Raw genomic sequence first — 13,339 nt, 5'->3', positions numbered from 1 at the left:
AAAGTATTGCAACCACACAGCATGAAAATAAGACTGTGGTCAAATAAAACATTTGGTGAACGTGTGGGTCTTTATGAGATTTAGCTTGTAGGTATTGATTTTTCTTTCTAAGGTGCAATAAAACTTCCTAATTTTTGAACAAACTTTGTTTTAATAAATACATTAATGACAACAAATTGCCATTAAATAAAAGAATATGTTCCAGGTTCTCTGAATTAGGGTAGCAGTTTTGAGCTCAAGGATGAAAGAATTACCGAATTAAATACATACCAAACATAAATCACCTTTTTATGCTTTTTTAAAATTAATATCAATAAAGTAAAAAAAAAAAAAGTTGTCTTTTCTTGTAAAAAAAAAACAAAAACATGTGGGTATTAGGCTCAATACCTTCAATAAACAGGAATAAATGTAACAACAATTGGTACGTTTAATATTTATGAATACAACGGAATTAAGAAGCAATTGGTCATTTTTCATCATTGATTGTTTAGCATATATGACTGACAGTTAATGGGGCAAAAGGGAAAAAAGTTTCAATATGTTTTAACAGCATATAAGGGCTTTATTTTGCATATCCCATTTTTTCTCATTGTGTAAAACAATTCAACAAAAGGAAAAAGGTGGGAGAGCAAAAGACAAGAAAGGTAGGCAGTGAGTGAAGGATTGAGCTTTGTTACAGGAGGATGGTGACGTGCAGATAAAAGGCTGAATGTTGTGATAAGAGAGGAATCTGTGGTGAGGAGAAGCTTTCTAATATGAGACGCTGTTTACACAAAGGCAGAAAAGGAGGATTTAACTCTAAGTAACACACAAACACTTAAGGGCTCATATGCTTATATATACACACACACAATATGACACCACTTCTCATAGAGCCCCAGCCAGGAAAAGGAGCCCTACTGAGTGTACTGCAAAGATGGAGAGTATGCAGGAGATTAAAAAGGCAAAGTGTGAGAGGAGGGGTAGTCTGAAGAGAGGTGGGAGTATGAAAGACAAATCTTCCTAAGAGCGTTTGAGGAGTGCTGTGTGCCAAGCTATCGTTGACAGAAATCCTTTTGACTATCAAAGATGAACTCATCATACCTAAACACATCAAATATTCCTCCTGCCCCTTAATTCAAAACTGCACTCCTCCTCTTCCTCTTCAGCGTCTTTTTCCTTCATTTCTATTCATCAGCTTAAGGAAAAGTTTTTGCATCTTTTTTTTTTTTCAATATTTCAACAGTTCTTTAAGATTTTCAATATTTGCTTTATAGCTTTCCGGACTGAAATTTCTAGAGTAACTACTGATACTTTAGCCACTTTCTACTGTAAAAGTTTTAAAGTTTAGAGTAAATTTATGCAACAAATTTAATCAATGAAAGAACTATTAGATGGATGGACAGATGGAGGTATGTTCAAGACTGCGTAGGAACTCAAAATTTTAGGGCTGAAACAATTAATCGGATTAATTTAGCTGACAAAGGAACCCAACTTAAGCAGCAACTATACCAAAATTGTAAAAAAAAATAATAATAAATAAACATTTTGCATTTAAGATAAAAAAAAAAAAAAATTTTGTCTGTCAATGTGCTCTATCCAAACCTTGTCAAGTGGAAAAGTTTTAGTTTGACCTGGTTTATTTTGATAAAAAGTCTTCTTTAAGGATCCTTTAGCTATCCGATTATTAATCGAAAAAATAATCAACAGATTAATCCATTTGCAAAATAATCGTTTCTTGCAGACCTACTAAATTATTAATCAGCCCCTGTCCTAAACAAAAACTAATATGAACAATCTTTGCTTAAGAACAAAGAAAAACAAATAGGCAGCTTCAGAGTTACAGTTTGTGTGTTTTCTCGGTTGCTGTCCTGGAGGTTGTTGGCACATGCTGAGAGTTTTGATAAAGCAGCCCATATCGGTGTGTATACTCACACACCAGCTCACAGATGCTGCCACGCAATATTTAGTCTACCTAGAGGCATGGACAACGCAACCCAACAATTGTTCATGCAGCCTCCCACTTGTATTATATAAACTGATTTTATCAGGTAGCATTGGCACAAATAATTCTTATGTTATTACTGCCAAGCTGCAGCTTCTGACTTTACTTTCCCTTTTTTACCCTCTCTACAGCCTTTCCAGGAGCTCTCACTGGTTACCTTCATCTCTCCTCCATTGTCGCTCCAGCCCCAGATGGTAAAGCACTGTGACCAATTAAGACCTCCCTTAGGACAGGACCAGTTATGGCCCCAGCCAGCTGACTATTTTTTTCTCTGCTAGTGTGTGTGTGTGTGTGTGTGTGTGTGTGTGTGTAAAACCTTTTATAGCAAATCACTGCATTTTAATCAGAGTACAAAGCCTTTGCTTTTAGGCAAGATCCACACACCTGCCTCCTTAAAAAGCGGCACATCGACACGTAGGTCCCAGAGCAGTTATATTAATGATTATAAACCCAAAGCCAGAGGATCTACACTATCATTTCGTGCAAAGCAGAGGTTGAGTGTGATCCCATTCAGAGGTGGGGAAGCTAAGCAGCAGCACATGTGTTATACTGTTGTGAGAAACCCTGTCACTGAGAGATCGGGAGCAGAGCTAAGTGAGGGAGGCAGTGCTCTGTCACCAGGCATCCATCCAGCAGCACAGCAGATGAGGGAGCAACTGTCTCTCTAAACCACCAGTACTCTGGGGTATTAAGCATATGCTAGAGTAGCTCCACCCCTTTTAATAAACACCCCACGCCTCCCAACCCCGACCACCACTGTGCCACCAGGACACAGGTGCCAGCATATGTCTGCCGACTACCCCGCGGTCAGTGGCAAGGCCTTGAACTGGTTTTACATCTGTCTCAGAGTGAGCATACTACAGATGTAACTATACATCCAGGTCACAGAGGCAGTAATATAGGAGTTAGGGTTTTAAAAAAACAAATCAGTGTCCCATAAATGTCTCTTTGAGACTCTCTGTTTAGAACAGAACCATCCAATTCTAGTTTAAGCAAGTATTTTAGATTTAGAACTAAAGATGAGGAAATGCAGTCTGCACAGATTAAAAAGCTGAATTAGCTCTGATGTTTAACACTTTCCCACATGTTTAAGTGGGAAAATACATAACATATTCTTTATGTAGCTTCACATGGTTACACTGACTTTTTTTATCCCTCTCGTGACCATTCATGATTTCCAACCAAGAACCCAAAATAGTTCCTCACTATTCCAAATGATATTGATATTTTGTTGATTTTTTAATCAACATAAAAAAGTGTAGATCATACTGAGCGGTGGAACTGCTTTCATATTAGAGTTGCTTTAAATATTCACAACATCACACATTCAAACACCAATATGCAGACCAGTATGCCCCCTGGGCTTAGGTAACTTCCCCAAGGGCACAATGACAGGTTGCCTAGGAGGCTGAAAACCTATTCACAGCCTCTGAAAGCTAGATGACATCTATTCTTTCCATAGCCACCTGTGTTTACCAAAGTGTAATCAATCAGTCAATTCTACAAGATTCTAGCCGCAAAACAGGGTGTCAAGTTCAAAGTACTTCCCCGTCTTTGATGCTTTAAATAACACCTAATAAAGTCAAAAGCTGATAGATCCTGGATAAGATTTCATGATGAAGTAAATTAGGTATGTCTTAATTTTTAAAGCCACTGTCCCATCCGTTGTCCAGATATGTCCCAATATTAATATCAGATATCAGTCTGATATTAGCCAAAAAACTAATACTGGATTTTATCAGCCAGCATCTAAATCTTTAGATGTTTTCATGCCAATAGAAACATTCTTTCTATGTTAAAAGTGTATCTAACTTACAGCTTAATTTTAAACGAGTCATTTGTTTTAATACCTAATGTTAACTTTTTTCCCTGTTTTAGTAATAATACTTAATGAAGCCTTTTCTAACATTCTACAGCATAAAATAAGCATAAAAAATACTAATATCGTATCGGGTCAATATCGCTATCATATCGGAAAAGAACGATTTGTCTAGGGACACCACTATTCTCTCCCTTCATTTAATTATCATACACAACAATTTTGTAACAGAATACTTAAACTATTGTGTATCAATTTATAATTTATCCAGCCAAGTATTTAAAGAAGTCTGTGGAAAAATACCCACACATATTCTTACATCTCACATGTAACTACAAATAACTGTGTTATTTTTTTCTGCAAAGTTTGTATTAAGCCCTACTTTCACAGATGAATAGTTTCAACCATCAAGTGAAAGCCTGTAATTAAGATCAACGCTCAAATGTTGTAATTCTTATTAACTGAAAGGGATTTTTATATGCAGTCATATTTCCTCAAAGTTAATTCCAAGAGGAATATGACAAATTATTTGAAATGAATTAAAGTGATATTTTCCCAGAACATTGTGTCAGGTGCCTGTTGAGCAGCAGAAAAAAAAAACAATGAAAAAAGAATAAAGGATTCCCAACTTTGTCTTTACATATTTATTTGCATATTGGAGCAGCTCCAAAGTTTCTTTTACAGCTTTTAAAATAAAATGTCTCTTAGATGCTCTGCTTCACCAGAGTGCCTTCCCAGGCATTACTTTCTTTTACCTTCTGCATTGCACCTTGAAAACAGCCTTTAGCTAAGCTTTACAGCCCACACATAAATCTTACACATCAGACATGTTAACTTAATCCCGGTAAACAACAAGACGGTATGTATTTACAATGCAAATGTGTTATGTTTGATTCTTATCTGTAAAGCTTTATAGATGATACTCTCTCCAACTTAAGCTTTTCTTTTCCACTTGATGTGGGTCAGGACAGCACATGTACATGATGAAGCCCAGAGTACAACTGCAGGAAAAAGTTGAATTTCGCTGATGCCTGCATGTCATGCAGACATCTGCTGAATCTGGTATATTGGCAGATTCAAAGTGAAACACAAAGTGAGAGGATATCCCTATCTTCAGTAGGAGAAAGAATAATTGGTCCACCTATCAAAAGACATACATGGAAGAGAATGTGTTTCTTTTCTGACCATATAAAAGATCACAGTTGCACATAATCTGAGGTTTTACCATGAAACCTTGTGAAGTCGGCGCAGTGATCCTTAAAGGAAACTAGCTGTACCACCTCAAAGATAACATGCATCTCCAAAGTACAATAACTCCTCTTTAATGTCTATATATCCTGTATTCAGAGGGAGCATGAGCACCGACATCCCTAAAACATGAATACAAGCAAATAGATTTGTCATTCTGACACGTGCCTTTGTGTCAGAATGGATTATCAAATATCTAACTGCAACCGAGAAATAAAATCTCCTGTCCCCCTATTGCTAAAATGACACTTCAAAGCAGTCACCAACATCAAACAATGCAGATGGATCCTCACAGTATCTGCTAACTCATGACTACTAGAGGTCATTATCCTGCCTTCAGAGAACAAAAATGCATCCCTCCTGCTAGCAGTATTAATTTCCTGTCTGCTTTAAAACCCAACATTAAGATCTGATTTAATTATGAGTTACATTAATGAGTTTGTTTATAAGTCTACAATTATAGTGTTTTTACATTGCCTTTGTTCAAAACACACCTTTTATGTCAGATTCTTTGGGGATTATCAGTGGGTCATTTTTCGAGTATGCAATAAATTCTAAAAGTCAAAAGAAATGCCGCCTCAATATTTTGGGCCTCCATGACCTTTGTGGAAAAAGAAGATAAATTGTTTAGTAACTACACTGTTTAGGGTTTCCAAGTCCACAGTCTAAACCACAGATAGTGTATCCGATTTGGGGAGAAATGGGAGAGTATTTAGCTAACCATTTATATTCATGCATACCCTGCTGGAAGAGGACCTTGAGGCACCTCTAAGTATGAATAATATAAGTTGGTCTAAGAAAACCACTTGAGACTTTGAATCTCTGATACAGAAATGCATGTCTCGGCGAGTTAAAATGTAGCTGCCAGTTATAATTTTTTCTTCTCATAAGCACTAAAAATTTGTCAGTTATATAATATTTTTAACTTCCAGCACCTTTTGGAGTATTTTTAAACTTCTGCCAGTGAATTTGGGCCACCAGTGTAGGACAAAACTTCCACATGCACACAGCATTTAGGACAGGTTGTTCCATGGTAGTAAAGACATTAAGGTGTCTAGTTTTCATTGTTCAGCACTCTTTTCTTCACAACGATACATGCTCTACCCAGGCGTTACAATGTCAACTATAGTGATCCATGGGTTGTTAAACCTCTCATTGGTGCTGTTCCTTTGAAAGCAAGCCCTCCAATAAGAATAGTTCAGTTCCATCCCTCTCAGACTCAATTACTGGTGCGACATAGTTCCTGACTGACAGCCTGCTGCTGTTTTTGACAATGTTTTGTGTCTTTTCTTGTGTATAACTCATATATATGTGTGCATCTGTGTCCAGTAGGCCGAGTTGCAGTAATGGTATTGGCAGGAAGCCCTATTCTGCAAAGTAGATGAGATGTGCAAGGGAACAGCAAGCTAGACATGGTGATAAAAATCTCTCTCCACTTGGAGAGCTGCCTGGTCCACAGCTTAGAGCCAATTCGAGCAATCACACACACACACACAAATGGAGGAACAGGAAATGTAATTATAAAAGAAACCGAGAGCCGATAGTAAGGCCAGAGTGAAAGGTGGGACAGAGGATTTTAAGTGTCACAATAAGAAGAGATGAAAAAGATAGAAATGCTTCAGTTACACACAGACCTGAACTATCAATCAATAAGAAAGCATACAAAATGTCACAACTCTTCATTTTCACTTTTACTCTTAAATCTCTTCTAATACCAATATCCTGTAAATGCCTGCCTTTGCTAACTTGAGTCATCATTGAATACTTCTCAATTTCTTTGTCTTAGTTACTGGTTTCAGTTCAATCACACTCATGCGTTTCCATTTCATTGACAAAGCCATAAACCAGCAGGAGCAATGCCGACTTGGAGCTGATGTAAGGACCAAGGAATCAAATCCAGAGCAATAGGCTCATGAAGTTGGTTGGAATCAGATGGAGAGGCAGCACTAAAAAGAGGAAAACGGGAGGTGGGCTCTATGTGTCACCCAGTGTAGCAGACAGAATGCAAGATGACATCTCCCAGTTCGGCCCATCTCATTAAAAGAAGTGAAGGAGTGCAACTTTAACTCCCATGGGAATGAACACACACATACACCCACACAGTGCTGAGCTCAGCAGAAGAGTGTTTCAGCCTCTCATGCTGTATGATGAGTAGAAAAGCCACGTCCATTCTATGTAATAAAAAAATAAATCCTATTCCTGAGAACTCAGTTAACTTCTGTACAAAAACAAGTGACCTTGTCTCAGTAATTCCGCAGCAAATTTAGTTTTCAAGTTTTTATTTTTATTAATTTTGATGTTTATGTCTTACAACAGATAAATACCTACAATTTTAAATACCAAGAATTGTTAAATTCACAAACATATATGAGAATTTTGATGACTTAATGAGCTTCAGAGAAGAACAACAACTTTAAGTTTATTCAGCACACAGACATGACCATCTCCCAGAGTAAAAGAAATGCACACAGGTCACTGCTAAACAGTGTTGTTTTGGACGACCATTTGAGATTTAGTCTTAGTTTTTGTCTTCAGGACAAAAAATATAATTAGTTTAAGTCGCATTTTAGACATTAAGATATGCGATAGTTTTAGTCGGTTTTAGCCGACTTAAACTCAAAAAGGTTTAAGTCTAGTTTTAAACATTTCGTCTACGAAAATTCACACCCATGAGTCATCATGTTTTCGTCATCAAAGATCTAAGTTTAGTTTTGTCATGAAAAAAAGCATCAACAAAATAATTTTGTCGTAGTCATCGTTTGCGAAACATCACTGCTAGCTAAAGAAGTTGGGTTTTTAAAGAAAACTGTATCTAAAAATATTAATGGAAAGTTAGGTTGAGGGAAACAGGCTCAATCCAGACACCCAAGAGCCACAGCATATAAACATATCTATGGCAGGGGATAACATTTCCTTAATTCTTATGTTGGATTCAGACAGTTCAGACTAAGCCTGGGCCATTAATTGCTATTGCAATATGATGCTCTAAACATCCAGCAAGACCTTCTCATTCGCCTTGATGCACGTCAACCATTGACTTTGCCTATAAACCAGCTGCTTATGCTGCTAAAATCACGTTGGATTGGAAAGTAGTATAACAATAATTGAATGACAATAATACTAATTGAACTTTAATGATCTCACATTGAAGAAATGTATCTCTGCCTTCAACCCATTCCCTTCAGGAGCAGTGGGCTGACATTTTGCGTCGTCCGGGAGCAGTGTGGGGTTAAGGGCCTTGCTCAGAGATCCAGATTGTAGTTTCCCACAGTGCCAAATGTAACACCTGACTTAGTGAGCATACTATTACCAATTGCTCGATTTCCTAAAAAAACACTCTCTTTAATGCTTAGATAAAGACAAAGATAAAGAACTCCAGACATTCTCAGCAGGATTACATCACTGTATTAAAAACTATTTTCTAATCGGTCTAAAATTTCCAATCAATTTTAAAATGGGGTTTCTTTTGTACATTTCCTAACTTAGTGAGATGCTACAAAAGTAACTGTTCAGAGAACATTTACAGTAAGAAATGCCCTTCATCGTATCATTACAGAGGAAGACAAAATACAGGTTATAAATCAAAGGGAAATGAAAACTGAGACTAGAGAGATGTGTCAATTTCCCGTGACCTTCTCAAAAGATTTAAGGATATTTTTTCTTATTACACAAATCTGTTTCCTCTGTCTCATCTCTACCTTTTTTTTCCTCTTTCGGTCTCTTTGTCCATCAGCGAAGTTTATGCTGAGTAATTGCATTTTAGAAAATGCAAGGCTGTCTGCGTCTATATTAACCCAGAGAGCCAGTCTAGGAGTAGAGCTTTTTAAAATGCCAACCAATGGTTGTTAGCTTTCATCCGGGCAAAATATACCTGCAGGTAAGATTTAACCAACCAAAGTGAAACCTCAGCTCGTCATTTATTGGTCACAGACCCTCTTTCACATCAATCATCCTCCAATGCTGTCTATTCTGTCCCCTTTATTCTCCTTCATAACTTTCCTATCTCTGACTCGTAATGCCACCTATTTCACTGTCTTTGTTCTACATCACTTTTAAACAGCTTTTGGGCCTCATATCTGACACCTTGAAATAGGGTTTCTCTTACCCATCAGCACTGAAGGAAAAGAATACCATTGTTGGAATTTTAACAGTTATTGTATATAGTACAGGCAAGCTTAAAGTAGAGGGGACAGTCTGTCCATCTTTCAATAGAATAACTTGTATGATGCATCCTTATGAAGTGGAGGTTCAATGGAAGGCATGATATCTCTTGGCAAGGGCTTGTTGTTCTGCTAGCTGTTGGACACACTCAAACACAGGCTGGTGCGTAGGATAAGAACAACCATGATGACCATGTCATGCTGTTGTCCTTTTTTCTGCAATCTGATGTGTAGGAGGAAGTCAAGCACACGAGCATGCACACAAATGTGCAAACATTGCACAGAGAAACAGGCACTCACCCGAAACAGATGGAAGCTCAGTCACATTCCTTACGAAGCTGATGTATGGAGAGTATAACTACAACACTTCAGTAGCTCCCACACACCAAGGATAAATAAAGACCTTTTGAGGAGCTTAGGCACTTAAACTGAACACTATTAAATATTCAAGGACAATGCAATTGGCAGTAAGAGACATATTGACATTGGAGACATGCATTGTTCATATGGATGACTGTGATCAATAATGGTCTGTAATGGTATAAAAAAAAAAAAAAAAACCACTAGACAGAACAAAGAAAACTGTTCATAACCTTTATGGGCAGGATTTTTAGGCAAAGCCAAAGGGAGGAAGCGGTCTGGTTTGGGGAGCAGTGGATCTCTTCCCTACTTTTTGTAGATAATGTGGTTCTGCTGGCCCCCTCATTCAAAGACCTACAGCATGCACTGGGGAGGTTACCAGCCGAGTGTGAAGCGGCCGGGATGAAAATCAGCTCCTCCAAGTCCGAGGCCATGGTTCTCGACTGGAAAAAGGTGGCTTGTCTCCTTCAGGTTGGAGGAAAGTTCCTACCTTAAGAGCAGGAGTTCAAGTGTCTTGTTCATGAGTGAGAAGAGAATGAAGCATGAGGTAGAAAGATGGATGGAGCCTCCACATTATAGCAGCAGCGGCCTGTCATGTCGAATAGAGCTGAGCAAAAAGGCAAAGCTCTTGGATTTTTACGCTCACCTATGGTCATGAAGTATGGATCATGACTGAAAGAATGTGATCCCCTATACAAGCGGCTGAAATAAGCTTTCTCCATAGGGTGGCTGGGAATCTTTAAGAGTGAGGAGCTATAACCATCTACTGTGCCAGTAGATGGTTATAATTTTTTATTTATTTTTTTTATTCTAGTTTTGCCAGAGATTCTAATTTCTTCTCTGTGTGATTTAATATATTTACTCAGCGTAAATAATAATCTTTAATATATATTATAATATAGTTCATTACTTAAATTATTTTAGCATAATTTTATTAGTCTATACCAATATTAACTATTGATGTATTCCTTCACAAAGTCCATCTCTCATGTTTTAACCCATAACTGCATTTAACAACAGAATAAATTATTTGCACAAGTATGCAGAACTTAAATGGCAGTACACATACACCTAACACTATATTTTTCAATTGTCTTAACAATGTAACCCCATTTCACGCTAATTACTCACTCTTTATTTATGAGAGCTGTTCAAGTGTAGATTCTCAGCCAAAAACTGTACGTTGATTTAAATTTACATAAAACCATATGAGTTTTTAAATGTTGTCAGCAGTTAAACAACCTTTTTTTTTTTTTTTATCTTAATATCCTGACCAAAGTGCATTTATGAATTTTCTAAAGGCAATGACTGTTGAACGAACAAGCATCTTTTATTTTATTTTTGACATCTTAATAGTGGGTAAAAAAAGGAGAAAGAATCTAATCACAGTTTCTTAAAAAAAAAAAAAAAAGTTTTAAAGTGATAGTGAGACTATGGAAATGTATACATATAAGCTTTCCACTTGGTTAATCAAACACCATCTGTGTTTAACTTGAGGTAACTGACAATAAAACCCATTAATGGACAGTTTTCCTCTTCTGGCATTAGGTATTAGATTTCTTGTTAAAACGAAAAAAACAACAAAAAGAAATTTAATTACTCAACCTAAAGGAAGGTGATGCAGGTACAATAGATTGTTCAAAGTATCAACGATCATTAACAATAAGCAAACATTATTGTAGAGGCTGGAGATGAGTAAATCACCATAGGCCTCAGAAAAAGTTAAACTTGCTGAAAATATTAGCTGAGAGGGACTTTTGACCAATGAACAAGAGACCTCTTTGGTTCATAAAAACATTTTAAATATTGTGTTTGTTAGGTTTTACACAAGATATGCAACAGTTGTAGTACATGTCTTAGATATTACTGTATGGTGGCCTTCAAAACTCGAAATTTAGCCAAACTAGTCATTGTGCAAACTCCTCCAAAGCTTTGAATGAGATTTGCTTAACAGTCCCTCTAAGCCTATGTTTGGCTATGTTGCTTCTATACTCGTCTATCTTACCTTTACTTTCCAATGAGGTGTTGGATTGTTTAGCTCTGAACTTGAAAACTATCAGGCCAACGTTTACATGTCTTTTTAGGCTACAAAATGACAAGAAGCAAATTTTGAATGTGGATAATATTGTGTTATTGGTGGTATATAATACAAACAATATGTTTTTTTTGGGGGAAAAAATAAAATCAATAACATTTAAAACAATTAGAGCAGGCATCCACAAACTCTGTCCAGGAGGGTCGCTGTCCTGCAGGTTTTAGAGGTTTCCCTGCTCCAGCACAGCTGATTTACATTGATAGTTGATTAACAGGCTTTTGCTGAATTGCAATCATCAGAATCAGCTGTGCTAAAGCAGGGAAACCTCTAAAACCTGCAGGACAGCGGCCCTCGAGGACTGACTTTGGGGATGCCTGAATTAGAGATTGAAATTTGCTTAATAAAGTGTCACTTTTGAGATGGCCTAACCATAAAGAAATATATATTTTTTAATAATATTCTAGATAATATACTGTAGATACACCTGTATGGCAGTTCTATTACAGTAGCATTACTCATTAAAGCACACATTATCAAATTTGAACTTAGTGAAAAGATGTGTGATTAATAAAGGCAGAACCTTGACACAACAAAAGACAAGATAAGACTGAAAAGGAGGGACAGACAGAACAGTAAGGGGAGGACAAGCTATTAATTGCTCACAACAACATTTACCAAAGAATTGATTTTATAACAATCACTGCTCCAAAAAAACTCAATAGTCCTTTTCATTTCTTATAAATACTATGCTATTGCTAAGAGCATGCTTGGTGTGAGGGATTGTTGTCAACTCAATGAGTCGAAGCTGGTTTTCCTTAGATAGAAAACTTTGAATCAATCTGGCTGTATGAGCTGGTAGAGTTGTCTCTGTAAAGTGCCTTAAGATGACATGTGTTGTGAATTGTCGCTATGAATTGAATTAAATTGAATGTGTCTGTTTGCCTGTCACTTTGTTGAAGGTACACCTGAATGTCTCCACTCTGGGATGATAAAGGATATTTTTTCATTTTTACATTAAAGATAATTTTTAGGCTCTAGTGGCCTTCCTTTTGGGTATGTTTGTAAGTAGATAGACAGGAAAGTGGGAAAGAAATGACCACATTAACGATAAAAGCCTCTAAACATAGGTTGACCATGTACCCCCTTAACCACTGCTTCTCTTGATAAGAGATATTTCTATTCTATTTTATTCTATTCTATTCTATACTATTCTATTCTATTCTATTCTAGCAGCCATCTGGGGATCAACACAGGGGAGTCTGTCAAAGGAAGGAGAAGGGAGAGACCCTGCTGCGGACCCTTGACCCTCAAAACTGGGTTAAGAGGTTAGAGACACAGAAACTTGGATAACAGTCCCTCAATACCTCTCTTCACGCACTCTGTCAAGCTCTCGCTCACACACACACACACACAGATCTATAAATACTGTGTTATCAGCAGCACTGTTTCACAGCACCCTGCAACTGAGCCCTGCCCTACATTCAGAATGCACTGAACATACTAGAAATTATAACAGCTGAAGTCCAGGAGCCCGTATTCAAAGAAAAGAAAAGCTCACAGTTGATCTGTAAGCAAAAACATTTATTAGACTTCAGAAAGCAAGAAAGCGAGGTCTGCAGCTTGTGCACAGCGTGCTGCTCCCTGAAAAGAAAAGCATTACAAACTACTTGTTTCTTCATGCTTCATGGATATTTATAAGGGCCACTTTAAGCATCAGGCATTTGGTCTGAGCC

The 13,339-nt window shown here is 37.2% G+C and overlaps 1 protein-coding gene across 1 annotated transcript in view; it reads right to left on the bottom strand.

Annotated features, from left to right (window-relative positions):
- igsf3 (immunoglobulin superfamily, member 3) overlaps positions 1 to 13,339 on the bottom strand; it is a 114,984-nt gene that overhangs the window by 66,486 nt on the left and 35,159 nt on the right. The window lies entirely within an intron of this gene.

This window comes from Cyprinodon tularosa, unplaced genomic scaffold (genome assembly GCF_016077235.1).
Source record: "Cyprinodon tularosa strain WSP-4 unplaced genomic scaffold, ASM1607723v1 ctg326, whole genome shotgun sequence".
Classification (NCBI taxonomy): Eukaryota; Metazoa; Chordata; class Actinopteri; order Cyprinodontiformes; family Cyprinodontidae; genus Cyprinodon; species Cyprinodon tularosa.
This window is presented reverse-complemented; position numbering and strand designations above follow the sequence as displayed.